Below are 18,356 nucleotides of genomic sequence, written 5' to 3'. Positions count from 1 at the left end.
TACCTTTTACTACCCAATAGAGTAATTGGCAAGAAAGCTCTTAACCAATTAAAGTTGCACACGAGGTCTGTAAAAACTGAATGAGTTGTTGTGAAAAATATGGGATGTTAATTCATGTTCTTATGGGTTATGACATTAAAATTATGAAAATAACTGTATATATGTTATATGAGAATATAAGTTTCAGTCTGCCTTGAAAATTTGCTAAGACAAAAAGCAGGCACCACCCTGGAATTTAACATTTAGAAAGGAGACAAAGGATTTACGGGAAAACCGGCCGTCTCCTCAGCATCAGGAGAAGACACATTAAGATAAGCTATCAGTCTTCTCCTCTCTGGATGGCAGCCGTCTCTCAGCCGTCCGAGAACCATGCATAGCCTTGAGCTCTGCGGCCACCCCAAAAACCTCCTCTTGCCCAAAGGGGACCTCCGAAAGGGAACCCTGTCCCCTCTTCCTGGCCACCGACGCAAACTTTTAGGGAAAAAGAAAAGAAGGGTAAGAAAATGGAGGGAGGGAAGAATAAATTCAATAGTCATACACCGGTTGGAGCTCTGGCTGGCACTTGGACCCTTGAAAAAGGTGGGACAAGCTGGTACGTCAGAAAAGGTAGTCCGGGTGGAAATAGGGGGAAAAAAGAAACGTTCCCATGAAAAAGAAGAGTATTTTTCCTGTACTTTGTACGGAAAAATTATTACAACAACCATTAGAGTATAATACTTCAGCCTTGGGGAAAGTTTTTTTTTGGCTAGCACAGGAAAAAGGGAACTAAACCCCACGAAAAAGGGACAGGAGCAACGGCGAGCGAGTTTAGTTCCTTGTTGCCAGGCAACGGCAGCAGCGGCCGCGCGGCAGGGCGCGGCGGGGCAGGCGGCGCTCCCTCCCCTCTTTCCGTGGCAGCGCGGGGCTGCCCAGGGCAGGGGTAGCGGTGTAGGGGTCCGAAAAAAAAGCAGTATGGAAGGGCAAAAACGGATAAAAGACTGGGAAAAGGGACCGAGAATAAAACTGTGATTTACTAGAAAGGATATTAGGAGTTTTTAAAGGCTGTGGCTAGACTGTGTGATTTTTGTGTGTATTGGGATTCTGCCGCAGACTGGATTGGATTGGTAGAACCCGAGAATGTAGGAAAAATTAAAAAGGAAGCTCCTGTTTTTAGCTTTTGGGTTAAAGCCATAGGTTTTAGCCTGTGGATGGTAGCGAGTCTTCAGTACCTGGAGTGATAAATAAAAATTAAGAAGAGGTCAGGAAATTAGTGGAACTAGTATAAATAAATTATGGGGTTTTGGAAGCCAAGGCTAGTAGGTGACTCACAGATGCTAAGTTGCTGAATATATTTGTTTTTTGTGGGGAATAGGGAAGAGATGTAACACTGGTTGAAGAAGTGACCAGGTTTAGGGGATGCAGAGCTAAAAAGCGAGCAAGGAATGTTTCTGAAGATAGTTCAGTAAGAAAAACAGTAATCTGAAGAAGTAGGATAATGGGATGTTGGTGAGTCAAAACAGGACCGTAAGCCACTCAGTTTTACAGGCATTAAAGGTTATCAGATTGTTTAAAGTGGTACGCACTCCTTGAAAAAATTTCATGAAAAGAATAAGGAATAAGAATTGGGTCATCAGGCATTTATGGAAAAGCATTTGTAACAGTGGTAAAACCTTTTTCAAAACAGTTGTTGTAGCACCCATGAAGGGATAACAGATAAAGGAATTAGAAATAAAATTATCCACAACACCCTGGTTATTTTTTTTCCTTTTTTTTTGTCACCAGAATTTTTCAGGTTGCAGCCCAAAGGTTAGGATTAATTTGTATTATACTTTTAAAAGGGTGCAGATTGGCTTTTCAGGGATAGCTCACTCTCTCTTCTTTCTATTATTTACTGTTGTCAAAAAGTCAGCCACCAGAAGTCACATCTATGCACAGATAATTTTTTTCCATCTGCTTAACAGGAATCATTTGCTGTGATTTCACTGTGTTAGTAGCTAAAAGCTTTGTTTTCTCTGCAGCCCTTAGTCTTTTCTTAAATTATTCTGTCTGATGGGAACACTGGTTTTATTTCTAATTACTGATTTCTCATGAGAAAATAGTTAAGGCCATTCTTTTGATATTATGCCTTCTTTCCCTGCCCCTCTCCTTGAAGAATGCAAACCTTAAAATTGTTTTGATACCTGTATTTAAAAGATGGGGGGGGGTAATTAATTTCTGTTAAGCAGCTCCTGTGTTAGATATATTGGATATGGTAAATATTTGTTTACAGTCTTTTAAACCATGTATTTAAGTTTTAGTGAAACAAAAGGATGGATATGTGATTGAAGTTAGTCTTAAACTATAAATGTGGGAAGTGTCTGAGGCTGTGCCATTTCTATAATAGTCATATATGTACAGTAACTGTGGAAAACCAAACATAATATTGCTGCTAGTGTTATGTGCACCTTTTGTTCTTATCACATCTGTATGCTTGGTTTATTTGAGAGGTTAGGATGTTCCATATGCTGTAAAGGAGTAAGTTCTGTCATTTGTGTTATCATTTATTTCGCTTTTCTATGCCTTGTTAAAATATCCCTCAGGATTATGGTTGATGTCTTAAATTTTATCTCGTTTAAATACTAATCTTACTTAGGTGGCTCTTCTCCATTACAATCGTATTACCTGGAGCTATTTGTGGGATCTAAGGTTGTTTTAGTGTTTGTTTACTTGTTGTGCAAAAACCCATGTACAGGTGGGCACTTTCAGATGTATCTATAGTATATATATACAAAAGTGTTGTTTATCTGTATTATCATAAACCTTATTTAATAATGGGTAGAACCCCTTCCTGTTGTCGGGCATCCACAGGGATGTGGGACCCTGTGTGGGTCCCTGTTCTGGCACCCTCAATGCTGGTCAAGGATCATGGCCAGGGTTTGGTTTTGTTTTTCTTTCTCCCTGCAATAGTATAAAAAAGAGATTTTGGATTGTGTGTTGAGTCTGAAGCATTTATGGGTAATGTGGAGCTCCTGCCTCCAAGGGTAGCAGATGCTGAACCCCAAATTACCTGTTTTTGCACATGCTTAAACTGGATAGCTGTAATAGCTTAATACTAAGAAATACCCTATCCTGAGGGTGTTCTAATCAAACATCTGATAAAATTTGTCTTTTCTATCTGGAAATGATTCTACTAATGCAGAAAAATATGGTCAACTACTGTAATTCCAACAATTTTTAATTGTCTTGAAGGTAGTGGAAACCCTAGGTGCTTATGGGGACACTTTTTACCTAGTGCTGTATAAATCAAAGATCAGTTTTCTGTCTTACTTCAGACCAGTTATACTGTCCTACAAAGACTTTTCCCCACCGTGTTCTCAAAGTGGAGAACATAACTGTTATGAGTTACAGCTTGTTCAGAACAATCATGGGTTCAATTTAAGGGAGTACTTTATGAAGTTTCTAGCTGTGGTATTGTAACTGGAAGGTTATTGTGATGAAGTTCCCCTCTCCTCCCTTCTATTGTTTTTTTGTCAGTTTACTGATCTAGGGACAAAACTGTTTTTGTGTAAAAATGAATGTGAAAATGTACTACTAGAAAACTCATTTTAATATTCAGATTGTCTGAATAATAGCCATAACAGGCATTTCCTTCTGTAAAGCATTTCTGTAGATTTTTGAAAGTACTGTACCTATTTAAATTCACATTATGCATAGATTCTTAATTGGTAGTTTTAATTTAAAGCTACTTGCGATAAATTGCAAAATTTTGGTTTGTATATGATTGAATACATTTTGTTAAAATATGTTATCCCCATATTACAAAGGTGTGGTTTTTTAACCTCTCAGTTGGAGGGTTCCCTTGTTGTGCCCCTTTTTACAACAGGTGCCATTGTGAGGATACCTAAGAAGAGTGAACCCATGATAAGGAAGAAGAATCACATCCCCAGGAGGCCAGAAGACAGAACTACACCTCTGAGGCAGATGGCAGAGGAGGCTTCAGTTCACTGCCCAGAGCTGGGGTGTCCCTGCAATCCCTATATCCATTTTAAGTGCAATTACTGTCTTGAGATTTGGGTGGTTCATTGTAAATGGGGGCAGAGACCATTGGGGTTGTGCCGAAGGTGTTCTGAGGAAGAACAGATTTTGACTATGCGGTTCTTAGACAGTGCCACTCGTCTGGGGTTGATGGAACCAGATTCTCCTGCTGGGTGGTATTCAGTATATAAAAGGGGGTTGAAGGGCAAATTGGATTTGAAGGCCCAGGTGTTGGCTACTGAGTGCTGGTGGACAAACAAAGTGCCTTGTGTGGCGGAGCCCGTAAAGTTATCTCGGTGGGGAGGGGCCTTTAAAAGGAGACATGCTGCTCGAACCACACTGAGGATCCGAGCAGAGAACCCCTGCTGTCGTGAAGATGGACTACCACGTTGTTGGCAGCAACCCAACAGATGATGGCATAGACAGAGGGGCACATCTGTGGATCGCTCTAGTGAGTCTGAACCAAGCTTTGCGCCTGGTGAGGGGCCAGCTCCATAAAACATGGCTTGGCCTAAGGCCACTCCCACCAGAAACAAACTAAATACCCAAGCTCCACACATGCAGAAGGTAATAAACTGTCCCTTTAAGAGCACTCAGGGCCATGGGAATTGGAAAAGTCAGAAATCAAAAAGGTAAACACAGACACTATCCAGGAACCGCTGGTCAGATGTGTTCCCTTACAAAGGAAAGTTTTTCAAAAAGGAATTATACAAAGGGAAAGATATACGGAGGAAGGGGGCATCGAGGAAAGAAATAATCAAAAGTCTATTTAGAAAACTTATGTCATGGGTTGGCACTGGCCAAATGCCAGTGCACCCATGAGTGTATATTTTCCTAACGAACTACTGTGAGATGTGGTCAAGAACAGTGCAGAGCAGGCCTAAAACTTGAAATAGAAAAAAAACTTTCTTAAACTACATAACAACAGAGAATAGAAAAGAAAAGAAAACCCAAACACCCAGAAACAGAAATGAAAACCTCCCAGAACATTTCTTCTCCTCCCCCAATTTCCATCCCTTACATGCTCAAACGGTGAACACTTGCACATTACCCTCATCCTACTTGCTTAAACCAAAAACCCTGGGTTCCCCAATCAAAGCCATCATCACTCAAAAAACCCCCAGTCTTCAATCCATCCAGGGAGAGAGGAATCTCTCTCGCACCACAGACCCCCCACAGGAGACACAGGTCCACCTTCCCGTGTTCCCATGTCACCCATGGCACCACCCAGAGAAGTCTGCCAGGGTGACACCCTCCTTTCCATGTCCAGTGCTCTCACCACCGTCCATGGACCAAAACCGCATATAGGGCTCTTTTAAGGATGTTTGGCCAAGTACCAAAAACCAGCCATCTTCTCATATTGGGACAAGCAGTCCCCCCCACATTTACCCCTGGGGCCAAGGGTTCCAGGAACAGGCCACAAAGTCTTTGGTTTAGACCCAAATGCATCCACCCAAATACAGTCTTATTTATGTTCAGGAAAATTCAGGGTCCGTCTATGGCTAACATTACGCAAGAAAAGTCCAGCCCAAAAGCCACTCCTCTTTATCTCTGCCATCGAGGGGGTCCTTTTCATCCTCCTTTATCATCTCGGTCCCAGGCTGTCTATCTCTCTTCTGAAACCACCAGCCATGAGAATCAATGTCTGGGAATAGTTTTCTTCTGCCTCAGAAAGAGTTAAAAGCTTCTGGCTCCCGGCAGGGCCACAGGCTCAGGCACTCGCAGGCACGGCAACTCCCACGCGCAGCTCGGCACCTTCTCCCTGGGGGGGGAGGAGACAGGACGGGGGACGGGGGACGGGGGACGGGGGGGAGACAGGGATGGGACGGGGGGACGGAAGGCACCTCCAAAGTTCTCCACCCCTCCATCCTTGATGGGGCTGGTGCAGGTCCAGTCCCGTTCTCTCTCTTCCCCCCCCGGGCCACGGGCCTACCTAAGACCAGCCACATGGTTCCCACCCTCCCCCAGCCAGCCTGGTAAGCTGGGCAGGGGAGAAGAGGCTCCTCTCCTGAAAGGGGAGCCAGAAAGAGGAAGTCCCTCTGGGAGTCCTTGCTTTTAACCCCTTGTGTCCTCAGAGGCGTGTCCAACCCCTCAGTGGCCACTAAAGGTGCCAACATTCAAACCTGACCACTGATTGGTTTGACCTCAGCTTCCAGAAAAACTCACTTCCCCTCAAACCAGGACAACTTAGAATAAGAGATTGTTGAGGGATAATGTGAACATGAATTAAATGGTTAATATATAAAACTGAATGAGTTGTTGTGAAAAATATGGGATGTTAATTCATGTTCTTATGGGTTATGACATATTAAAATTATGAAAATCACTGTATATATGTTATATGAGAATACAAGTTTCAGTCTGCCTTGAAAATTTGCTAAGACAAAAAGCAGGCACCACCCTGGAATTTAGCATTTAGAAAGGAGACAAAGGATTTACGGGAAAACCGGTCGTCTCTTCAGCACCAGGAGAAGACACATTAAGATAAGCTATCAGTCTTCTCCTCCCTGGATGGCAGAGTCGTCAGATCATTATCTTCAGCCAACACCCTCATTCGAGCATCGAGCATCGAACACCACCATTAGAGGACCATCATCATCCACATCTCCGGAGATGAACTTTTACCATTCATGAACCTGGGTGTCTATATACTCACGGGAAACCAGAAATTGACACCTCGCAGGAGAGGAGAAGCTCTTTTCAGCTAAGCCGGAGACGACTATGAATTCAAATGACTAGCTTGGAAACAAAAGGACTATGAGGAAATTTTTGTCAGAGGCGGAATAAAGTGTATAAAAACTAAGCCCCGAACAAGGCCAGTTTGTGAACTCAGGGGGGACGGCAGTCGGCCAGATACTGCGTCCTGGTTCACCCTTGATGATTCCCGGGTAAAATCGTCAAGTATCTCCGCTGTGGGTGGTTTTGTCGAAATTCTGTAATTTGATCCTTTTTTAATAAACCAAAAAAATTATAATTTTAATTGGACTACTGTATTGGCATTTATAACAGTTGTGAAAATAAAGAATTGGCTTTTCCTGCATGAAGATAATGGAGTCTTGGCTGACTCATTAAGACAGAATCGGTCAAACTTTGTTGGTTATTTCGATTACTGTAGAGTTTATGTTTAACTTGCCCCAGTTTTCAGGCTTGACCTGGACTACTTCTTCAGTTTGTTTTTCATCCTCCTCTTTTAACTGGAGGAGTTAGACTACCATTTTATTCCCTTCTGGAAATAGCCTGATGCCTAACTGGACTTGTAAATCCCTCCCCAGCAAATTACATCCTGCCCCTGGTACAAATAAAACATGCTCCCATTTCTATTTCATTTGTTCATTCAAATATCACATTTTATAACTGGTGCTTTAAATCCTTTTGCCCTTACTACTTGAATTGTATTTTGGCTTTTCTTGCATCCTTTATGAATTCTACAAACATGTCATCTCTGCCCCACTATCCACTAAAAATTCAAATTCCTCCTCCCAGGGACCTACTTTTAAAGTTATCTAGGGCTCTTGCTGATATTTCGACCCCAGGAGATAGAGTCCCTGACCCCCCTATTTGTCTGTTTCTCAAACCTCCTTAAAAACCTTCAGATCCTTTCCTCTCTGTGGGCAGTTTCACCTTAAGTGTCCAATTTCTTTGCAATAATGAAAAATTTGGCCCCGGTTATTAAATTCCCCTTTTTCCTTCTTAGAGCCTCTTTCCCAGGGAGCTCTGTTCCCCTCAACCTCCTCCCGGTCCCCCTTGTTTTGGTCTGACTGAGGCCTCACCTCCTTATAGGAGTAGGTCTTTGCATGGTGGTTTCCTTCGTCAATAGCAGCTGCCATTTCCTTAGCTTTTGCCTTTGCTTTTTCCTTGACCCTCCGTACATATACTTTTTGGGCTTCTTTTAACAGGTCATTCAATTCTCTGTCTTTCCAATCTTCCAATCTTTCTAGTTTTTTCTTATATCTAGCCAAGCGTGAGTGACAAAGGCAGTTTTTAATAAAACTTGTCCTGCTACTGTTTCAGGATCAATATCCGAGTATTTTCTCATATTTTCTCTTATCCTCTCCAATCATTCAGTTGGAGTGTCTTCCTTCTTTTGTTGTTCAGCAAATGCCTTATAGGCATTCTGAGCTTGTGGCGCAGCCTCTTTGATACCTCTGACTATTAAGGTTCTATAATCTTCCATACTGTGCCTTCCCCTGGGGTTATTGTGATCCCAGTTAGGATGTTGTACAGGCATTTTCTGCTTCCCAGGGGGTCTGTTTGCATGTTCCCTTTCCCATATCTGCATCCCTGCTGCTCGGATCATTTGTCTTTCTTTGGGTGTAAACAAAAGGTTTAGTATAGATTGCGTTTCATTCCAGGTATAAACATTAGGTCCCAAAAATTGATCCACTTGTTCACTTAGTCCAATTGGGTCTTCTAGGAGACCTTTTAATTCCTTTTTAAATGCTCTTACTTCAGAGGAATTAAGTGGAGCTGTCACAAACCTGATTCCCCCATGTGCCCCTCCCAATGGTACTTCCCAGAGGGGATATAGTGAGACTGCTTAGTCCTCATTTTTCAACTCCTCTCATTGGACCATTCTCCCCCTGGTATTCTGCCTAGGTCCGTCAGGGTCTGGAGGGGATGCATTAGGTGTTGGCGGATATGGAGGGGGCAGACAATCTAAGGGGTCCCAGTGTTTGATTTCTTTTAATTTAAAGGTGTTCATCTCCCCTGAAGCAACTTCTCCCCCCCCCCCCCCCCCCCCCCCCAAGCACCATAGTCTCTCTCTTCCTGGCTGACTGCTTTTTTAGTATTCACATAAGTATTTAAAGCTCGGCACATGCCCCTTTCAAAGGAACCATGGATAGGCCAGAATAAATGGTCTGATCTTCTCTCCTCTTTAGTCCATTCTATCACACAATAATGTATCATTTTGATTTTATTCTTATTCCTTGTGTCAGGGTTATGTTCCCACTGTGCTAATTTTATCTCCAGGGAGCTATCGGGAGGTATATCCATTGATGCTTTCCTGCTTCTCCTTCCCCTGGGGGCCTTCTCTTTGCTTGCTTTGTGTCCCATTTGTATCAGTTTATCCAAACACCTCCTGCACAACTCCTTTGTCTCTTTTTTCTTAGCTTCTACACTAATCTAACTTCACACTCTTCACAGGTATTTTCCCAATTCTCCTCAGATACAGTCCAGCTTCTGGAAACCAAAAACTGTTTTCCACACACTAATTATTTCCACCTGTAGTGACTCAGTTTCTGCCTCTTTCTGAGCTTTTCCTGTCCTTGGGCTGTCTACTTCCTAGTGTCCTACAGAAATTAAGAAATTCAATGCCTGATATCTGGTTCTTAATTCTACTCTTTTATGCTCCAAACACCAGGCACTCTTGCGAGTAGCAGCGCAATACCACATCTTATGACAGATTTTAGACTCACACAATACCCAAGGCTCACACCTGGGTCCACAATTTAAGCACAAAATTGCACTCATGCAAACAACACAAAATCTTTATTATGAAATGACAAGCACTTTGCCTTTCTCCGGCCTTTCAGTCGCCTGAAAAATGGAACTGTGGATCCAAGCTTCTCACTCTTATTGTATAAATGGTATGTCTCATTCACTCAGCAGTTACACTGGTCAGTAACATGAAAAGGGGGGCAACGCACACTTATCTCACTCTCATTTACACAATAATAAGGTGACACAGTTGGACACAAAAGAACCACGCGACTCACAGATGTCCCAGCAGGAAAGAAGGGGGCAGAACTTTACTTTCTTTCATATTTATACATTTTTGGCACCAGTTGTGGATTGGAGGATAGGATCACGACCCCTCCAACCACACTGGTCAAACAGACAGTCAATCAGTTTTTCTCCTCCTCCATAAAGGAACGTAAACAAAAAACTACCCTTAAGTAAACAGAGCTATTTTTACATTAAGAGACTGTTGGAAGCGTGAAAATCTTGACTCCAAGAAAGTAAACAATCAGAAGGCTAAGAAAATTCCAAAAGAACAGGGCGACAATAGGGTACTCTGGTTGTTGGGTTAGGTACTAAAATTCTGTCTTGGTTTGGAAAGACAGGTATCTGTCAGGGAAAACTGGAGTTTCCCTTGGAATGGAGAATGTAAAACCCCCTCCCTCCAAATTATTATAATTTTGCAATTAGGGGCTTTCAGACAAAAATATGGGAATAGGAGTAAGAGTTCTTTACTAGAAATATTAAAAATACAAATGCAGTAACGCAAAAAAAAAACCCCAAAAACAAAAAAAACCACACAAAAAAACCCCAAGCAAGCAATCAAAAGTCCTAGAAAACCTTGACGGAGTCAGAAAAACGACCTGACCCTGTTGGTCAGGGTGTTGGAAGCAGTTCAAATAAGTCCTCAGGAATGACAGATGTGGTTCTGCTGGAGTAGAGAAGATCCTGTAGACAGGGTTCAGTGGTTGTGAGATGAGTCCAGTCTTCCTCTGGGAATCCAGTGGAAAACAGGATGCCTGGGATCCCTGGGTCTCCATTTTTATCTGGGTAGGGAATGGTTGGCTCCTCCCCACTGGGTGGTGCATCTCACAATGGGATGATGTAATGTGTCATGTCATTGGTGAGCCTTAATGGCCCATTAAGAGAAGATATCCCCCGGAGGGTGGACAGTTGATGGAACGGATGTATTATATTATATTATATTATATTATATTATATTATATTATATTATATTATATTATATTATATTATATTATATTATATTATATTATATTATATTATATTATATTATATTATATTATATTATATTATATTATATTATATTATATTATATTATATTATATTATATTATATTATATTATATTATATTATATTATATTATATTATATTATATTATATATTCTATTCTATTCTATTCTATTCTAGTATAGTATAGTATAGTATAGTATATTGTATTTTAGTATATTACATTGTATTATAGAATATTGTATTATATTATATTGTATTATATAGCAGCTAAAAAGAATTATAAATTGTACCGTATTAGAATACTTGTAATCAATAACAACATGCAAAAGCTAATATGTAAATGTGAAAGCCAATATTATGTTTTCATTCATAACACCTGGAGAATAACAGTGTGGGAAACCCCATGTATTATGTCCACTGCTGTTTATCCTCTATTGCGACAAGTAGAATTTCTGCTTAGAGACAATGTAGGTGTTTGGAGAGACTTGGAGGTGCTCTCATGGACATTCTTGAGCTCCCTGTTTTGGAAGAGAGATCAAAGCTCAGAGATCATAAAAAGCACAGAGGACATCACAGCATGGTGCTAAACTTTGCATGCATCGGCTCTGGATAAATTGGTGCAAACAACAGGTCTGCCACCCACTAGCATGGACTAAGCCTAATGGTGCCTGCGTTCCTGCTTGTGTGTCTTCACCCAGGTGTTGCTTCGGGATCCTCTGGTTGTAGCAGCATGGCAGCATGGTGAAATGCTGCTGACTTGACTCTTCAGAAGCCACTCGGGGTCGGCCACGGGAACAATCATTTCAAGTCCATGCACACACACACATGCCACAGACAGCTCAGCAAAGGAAAGACAGGAAGGGCCTTCTGTATGAAGAGTTCCAGCGAAAGTGTATTACTTCCACCATGTTGAAGGGATCAGGGACAAAAGACACAGATGTCCTAGGATGACTTTATGATGCTTGTATCCCCAATGGTCTGTTCTGTATGTGCTGTATATTGTGTTCTGTACCTTTAAGACTGATTCTGAGAGTGAAACAGGGAAAGAAGAAGCGCACAGTTTGTTTTGCAGAAAACTGTCTTTCTCTGGCGGTTGTTGGTCTGAGGCACTGACAGTGGTGGGACAGAGATCTCCTGTGCTTTTTTGTTAGTTTTAGCTAGCTAGGGCAGAGAAGTTCCCTGGACTGTTTGTTTTTTTTTTTTTCCCTTTTTTCTTGGGACTGTTTAAATCTGCTCCAGACTGAAAAAACCCAGAGGAGCACGGAGGGCTCATACCTGCGGCCCACCAGGGCCTGGGCCTCCGTAGGGACTGGGACTGATAAGAGACTGAGTGAGTTGAGCTACACTCACGGCAAGGATTTTCTGAAGTTTGCCATCTCTCTTCAGAGTGGTGAGAGGTTTTATTGTTTCATATTATTAATTCTTTCTTCTTGTGGGCATTTTGTTTGTTAAATAAATAGTTTTTTCCACTTATCTCCAAGGAAGTTCTTTTCCCAGGCCAGCTGGGGGGAGGGTTAGTTTGGGTTTGCCTTCCAGAGGGACCCTATTTGGGGGGTTTCCTCCCAAATTTGGCCTAAAACAGGAAAACAGATCAAAGGAGTGCCCAGGGTTAAGTATGGGGTCAGGAGCCAATGGTCTGAGGGCAAGGGGCAGTACAAGGGCAGGGCATAGGGCAATGACCTATAGGGTGCATGGGGGCAGACCATCAGAGATACCACAACCAATGGGGAAACAGGGAAAGGAAAAACCTCAAGAACTAAGGACATATGTGAACAATAGAGGTGGGCAAAGCCCACCGACCAATGGGGAAAGCAAAACTCAGGTAGATTAATATAGTGGTGTAGAGCACCATGGGGGAAGCCTTTTTGCTCACCCTAAGCTATGAGGGTTTCCCAAAGCCTATGGTAGGTTATTCCAAGGCACTGGCCTAGAAGTTTCCCTGGCAGACTCAGGGGCCTCCACATCTGGTTAGCGAGGTAATGAAATAAATTTACTCTTTGCATTTCAGCTGTGGTTTTGTGGTCTTATCACCAAAAACATCAGGTTAAATGAAACTCTTTAATTTAGTATTAGGAAGTAGGCATTACTTTATTATGGCCAGAGTGCATAGGGATAGCTCCACCTACATGCATATGACTTTCAAAACTTTGCACTTATTTAGTTATTTTTAGCAAACAAAGAAATTATGTTAATTGGTTTTAAATTACATAATTCTCTTCATTATTAGTTTTCTGTCTTCTACTGGTTATTGATTTCTTGCTTCTCATGCCAATTAGTCCATGTTTTTCAGTCTTTTTATGATCTTTTTCTCAGACAGGGAGTCTCCAGCACTCAGGCTGAAATGTCTTTGTTAGTCTCTTCTTTATCTTCTGGTTACTTCAACATGTCCTTGGCGGACTATAAATTCTGGATTCCAGGTGTCCAGCTTTTAACTCTCCCACGCTTTGTTCACTGAAACTTATCAGAGTTAGTTTAGCAAAACTTAAAAGTTTCAGTGATCTAATAATCACACTTTAACAAAAAGAGTCTGTGAAAAGGAAGCTAGCCAGAGTGGAAAATTACACTGCTTAACTTCTTATGATTAATACACTGCTTATGATTAATTAAAACAATTTAAAAGTTAATTAAAGGCATCAATTAGAAAAAAATAATTAGAAAAGTTATATAATTTCCAACAGTTTTTCCAGCTGCCTGCCTGTGTCAAGTCACACTGGCAGTTTGAAGCCATTGCCCCATGCCCTTGTCCAACATCCCTCTCCAGCTCTCTTGTAGTCACTTTAGGTGCTGGAAGGTGCTCTAAGTTCTCCTTGAAGCCTTCTCTTCTCCAGGCTTAACAACCCCAACTCTCTCAGCCTGTCTCCATAGCAGATGTGCTCCAGCCCTCTGATAACCTTCATGGCCTCATCCAGACTCGCTCCAACAGGCCAATATCCTCCCTATGTAGGGGATCCAGAACTGTACACAATCTTCCATGTGATGTCTCACAAGAGTGGAGTAGAGAGGCAGAAATCCCTTCTCTGACCTGCTGGTCACTGCTTTGGATGCATCCTAGAATATAGTTTGGCTCCCAGAAGTTGAAAGCCATGTAAATGTAACCCAAATAAACTCATAGCCCTGCAAATGCAAAGCCACACAAATCCAATTCCAACAAATGCTTTGGTCCAGAAATGCAAGTGCTTTTCTAATTTGCATTACCTCATACAGCAAAAGCAAACTCTGCAAAGGAATTAATCTGAAATGGAGATTATTTTTCTTTAACTGGAAGGCTACATCTTTCTGCCTTTGTGGTGTTTGTGTCTGTCTGTGTCTGTGTCTGTCTGTGTCTGTGTCTGTCTGTGTCTGTGTCTGTCTGTGTCTGTCTGTGTGTCTGTCTGTCTGTGTCTGTCTGTGTCTCTGACGCTACGCAACAGCAAAACAAAAGTGGTGTGGTTGGCAGGATTTCATTGATAGTCTGCTGCACAAATTTAAATGTGCCTCTTCCCAGGCTGGGAAGAAGTGGACTCAAAAATTTTGGCTGGATAAATAGAAAGTGGTGGAATGTATTGAGCAATGTCCAGCTGATCAGAAGCATAAAGAGGGAAAAGGTAAAGGTGCCATTTGTGCTCTTTTAGGAGCCTGTTTGTCTTGTGTACAACAAGAAGCTAGAGTCACTTGTTTCTGAGCAGATTTCTGATGTAGAGTATACTGTTTTAAATTCAGAAATTGAAGTTTTGAAGTCATCATTAGCCTTTGAGAGGGAAACGGGAGAAAAACAGAATCCAAGTTGATAAATTTAGGATTAAAAATGATCATGTTAAAACTGGGTCTGACCACCTTAAAACTCTGCTCACTGCAGTGGAGTACAGAAAGAAACTGTTGCTGAAGAAATTTCATCTTGCTTTAGATACGTGACACTGAATTGGTACATCATACAGACCCCAAGACTTGGCACAGAGATATTTGCTGTGATAGTGATGATGATAAAACTGTAGAAAACCCTGATTTCAAACCTGATCAGGGTAACAATGAGATCTGCACTCCTGTGCACATTATTCACTGGTAATGTTGCAGGAGAAATATTCAAACCATACCCAAAAAACAATTCAGAGTGGCTGATTTGCAAAAGCATTACAGCCATAAGTCAGGTGAGATTAAAAACCCACAAATGGAATGCTATCAATACATACATAACAACAGTCCATACATTTGGATTCCAGTGGGTTCTCATCAATGATTAATAAAATTTCTAATAGATACAGAAGCACAGTATTAAATATTAAAGCAGCAGGATGCCAAGAAGCTGAGTATACAACCCGGATGGCAAAGAGTTAAAATCACTGGAGTAAATGTAGCAAGCAGTATCTGCCAATATGCGACCTGGCAAGGAGTGGATGTTGACTACTCGCTTTGCAATTAAAGTTCATAATGAAAATATATTGGGTTTTGATCTTCTGAATGGTCAAATCTGGCATTTACCAGATTGCAACATGTGGTCTTTCAGTTCAAATGATGACTCTAGCCCCCCAAAAAATTGGGAGGCTGAAGTGCATTTATTTCATACAGCACCCGTACTCCCTGATACAAAAATTCCTGCTGCAGCACAAAATGAAACTTCTATAGTTAATGCTGACTTGGAAAAGCAATCAGTGTTAACTGTTGATTACTGGCACTTAAATGCCAACACAGCTCCACTAACAGCTGTAGTACCCAATATTCCAAACCTAACAGCTACAATACAATAAGCCACGTACCTGGGTATTGACGGGGTGGTAACAGACTTGGAGAAAAGAGGTATTATCACTCATTCATACTCTCCTAGTTCTCCTGTCTGAACAGGAAAAGAGTTGGACAGACAGCCATGATTTACAGTCTGTTGCAAACAATTGCATGCCAATACTGTGCCTTTAACCTCTGCTATTCTAAATTTTGCAGAACTGGTAGCTCAAATTTCAGAAAATGTCCCAATCATGGATGGCAGCCCTGGATGCAAGAGATATGTGTTGCAATTGGACACAAAATGAAGATGCTTGACTCCAGCAGGCAGAAGAAAAACAGAGGCTTTATTACAATTCCTTCCAGCCTTTTTATAACATGCTGAGCTAAAAAGGCATATTATTGGTCCATAGGATGGACGCCTCTCTCCATTGGTTAAGTAATGTGGATGCATGGCTGGAAAAGCAGGGACATGTGCACAATCCTGCTCTTAGCTTAAGGGATGAGTAGAAGATGAAGCGTCCTTGAACCATTCCTTAGATGGGATAAGGAGGAAGTAAAGCTTGGAACAATAGCTGTAACAGGATGCTAGACAGGATGCATTGACCATAAGTTAGGGAAGATTTGCAGCATTTAGCCTCGTGGACAGAGCTTCTGAACCAGTTATGTATACTGCAAGGACGCGTGAACACGATGGTTTAATCAATGATGTTCAGAGTTAGGTGCATGATATGCTTAGCACAGTGTCATGGGTTGACATTAGACAAAATGCCAATGCACCCATGAGGGTATATTTTACCTAATGAACTACTGTGAGATGTGGTCAAGAACAGAGCAGAGCAGGCCTAATACTTGAAACAGACAGACAATTTATTATGCTACATAACAATGGACAATAGAAAAGGAAAGAAAAACCCAGCCACCCAAAAGCAGAAGAGAAAATCTCCCAAAAACACTGCTTCTCCTCCCCCCAATTTCCATTCCATACATGCTCACTCAGTTGACTCCAGCACATTACCTTCATCTACTTGCTTAATCCCTCAACAACCCTGGGTTCCTAATCCAAATCATCATCCTTTAAAATTCAGACAATCCACATTCCATCCAGGACGAGAGGAGTCTCTCTCGCACCACAGACCCTCCCCCCCCCCCACAGGAAACACAGGTCCACCATCCCGTGTTCCCACGTCACCCATGGCACTGCCTAGAAGAGTCTGCCAGGGTGACACCCTCCTTTCCATGTCCAGCACTCTCACTGCCGTCCATGGACCTGAACTGCAACAGGGCTCTTTTTAAGGATGTTTTGGCCAAGTACCAAAAACCAGCCATCTTCTCATTTTGGGACTCAGGTCCCCCCCATTTACCCCTGGGGCCGGGGGCTCCAAGAAGCAGGCCAGAACGTCTCTGGGTTTGAGCCAAAAACATCCACCCAAACACAGTCTTATTTATAGTCAGGAGGGTCCAGGGTCCGTCTATGGCTATCATTATGCAAGAAAAGTCCAGCCTCATAAGCCACTCCTCTTCATTCCGGCAATCGAAGGGGCTTCTTTTCATCTCACATTACCCTCTCGGTCCCAGGCTGTCCTCTCTCTTCTAAAACCACCAACTATGAGAATTCAGCATCCAGGGATAACTCTCTTCTGCCTTAGAAAGAGTTAAAAGCTTTTATCTCCCACCACCAAGGTCAGGCACAGGCGATCGCAGGCACTGCAGCTCTCACAAGCAGCTCCAGTTCGGCACCTTCTCTCTGTGGGGGGGAGGAGAGAGACGGGACCGGGGGGGGGGGAAGGGGGGGGAACGGGATGGGACAGGGAGGGGGACGGAAGGCACCTCCAAAGTTCTCCCTCCACCCCTCCATTCTAGATGGAAGCTGGACCAGCTCCACTCCAGCTCCCTCTGTTCCCCACCCCGAGGCCCACCTTGCTCAGCCAGGCCCACCTTGCTCCCCTCCCCCACCCGGCCTAGCCAGGCCTGGGCAGGGGAGAGGAGAAGACGCTCCCTCTCCGAAAGCAGAGCAGGGAAAAAGAGAGTCCTGCTGGGAAATCCGGCTTTTAACCCCTCGTGTCCTCAGAGGCGTGTCCAACCTCTTAGTGGCCAACAAAGGTGCCAATACTCAGACCTAAGGACTGATTGGTTTGACCACTACTTCCAAAAAAACTCACTTCCCTTCAAACCACGACACACAGTATAAATGTACGTCAAATAGCTGAATAAACAAGCAAGATTTTTAACTCATATTGAGTGCTGTCTTGACTCTGGCTGATTTCCCGGCCAACAAAGTAACACAAACAACACCTGGGAGAGAGGTTGTTATGGGAAAGGGATATTGTTTACCCATAAATGTTATGGGAAGAAAAGTTATTTACACAAAGCTGCTTGGGAAAGGAGAAACTGCTGAAAGGTTTCACTTGGGAAAACCAGCAATTCTCAGGCTTCAGAAAATAGGGCCCACAGATATGTTTTTGTGGAAGGGGCTCATCTTTTATATCCAAGGTTTTCACTACTGGAACACAAAAAAAAAAAAAAAATGCAATTAGTGCTTGCCTGGGAGTGCCACACACCTTTAACAGACTCCTGCAGAAGTATAAACATTCCCTCACGATTGGACATGTTGTACTTACCAAAATTTTACAGTCTCACTCTCTCCAGATAATCTGATCAGAGGAGACTCCCCCCTTGAAATTGTAGGGGAAGCTGCAACAGTCATGTGGCAAGCACTTTGTGAATTAGAAGTTTAGATTCCACCTGAATCTCAAAACCCTCTTTTTAATTAACACTGTCAGTTGCATTTTCAACCAAGCATATTTCCTTTCTTCTCTGTTTCACAGGAATGCTGAATGAACTGCACATGGATGGATGGATTAGGCTGCACCAAACTTGAATGTATACAAGAAATACTGTCATTAGTTTGGGCTGTAATACTATTTCTGCTATGCATAATTATCTGGAAACTGAAATTT

The 18,356-nt window shown here is 42.4% G+C and overlaps 1 long non-coding RNA gene across 1 annotated transcript; it reads right to left on the bottom strand.

Moving 5' to 3' along the window:
* Positions 1-16,245: 16,245 nt before the first annotated feature.
* LOC134565002 (uncharacterized) lies at positions 16,246-18,022 on the bottom strand. Its single transcript, XR_010083750.1, has 2 exons — positions 17,316-18,022; positions 16,246-17,040 (listed from the first exon to the last, which is right to left on the bottom strand). It is a non-coding gene; the product is annotated as an uncharacterized LOC134565002 (long non-coding RNA).
* Between the last annotated feature and the right edge of the window lie 334 nt (positions 18,023-18,356).

This window comes from Prinia subflava (assembly GCF_021018805.1).
Source record: "Prinia subflava isolate CZ2003 ecotype Zambia chromosome W unlocalized genomic scaffold, Cam_Psub_1.2 scaffold_31_NEW, whole genome shotgun sequence".
NCBI lineage: Eukaryota > Metazoa > Chordata > Aves > Passeriformes > Cisticolidae > Prinia > Prinia subflava.
This window is presented reverse-complemented; position numbering and strand designations above follow the sequence as displayed.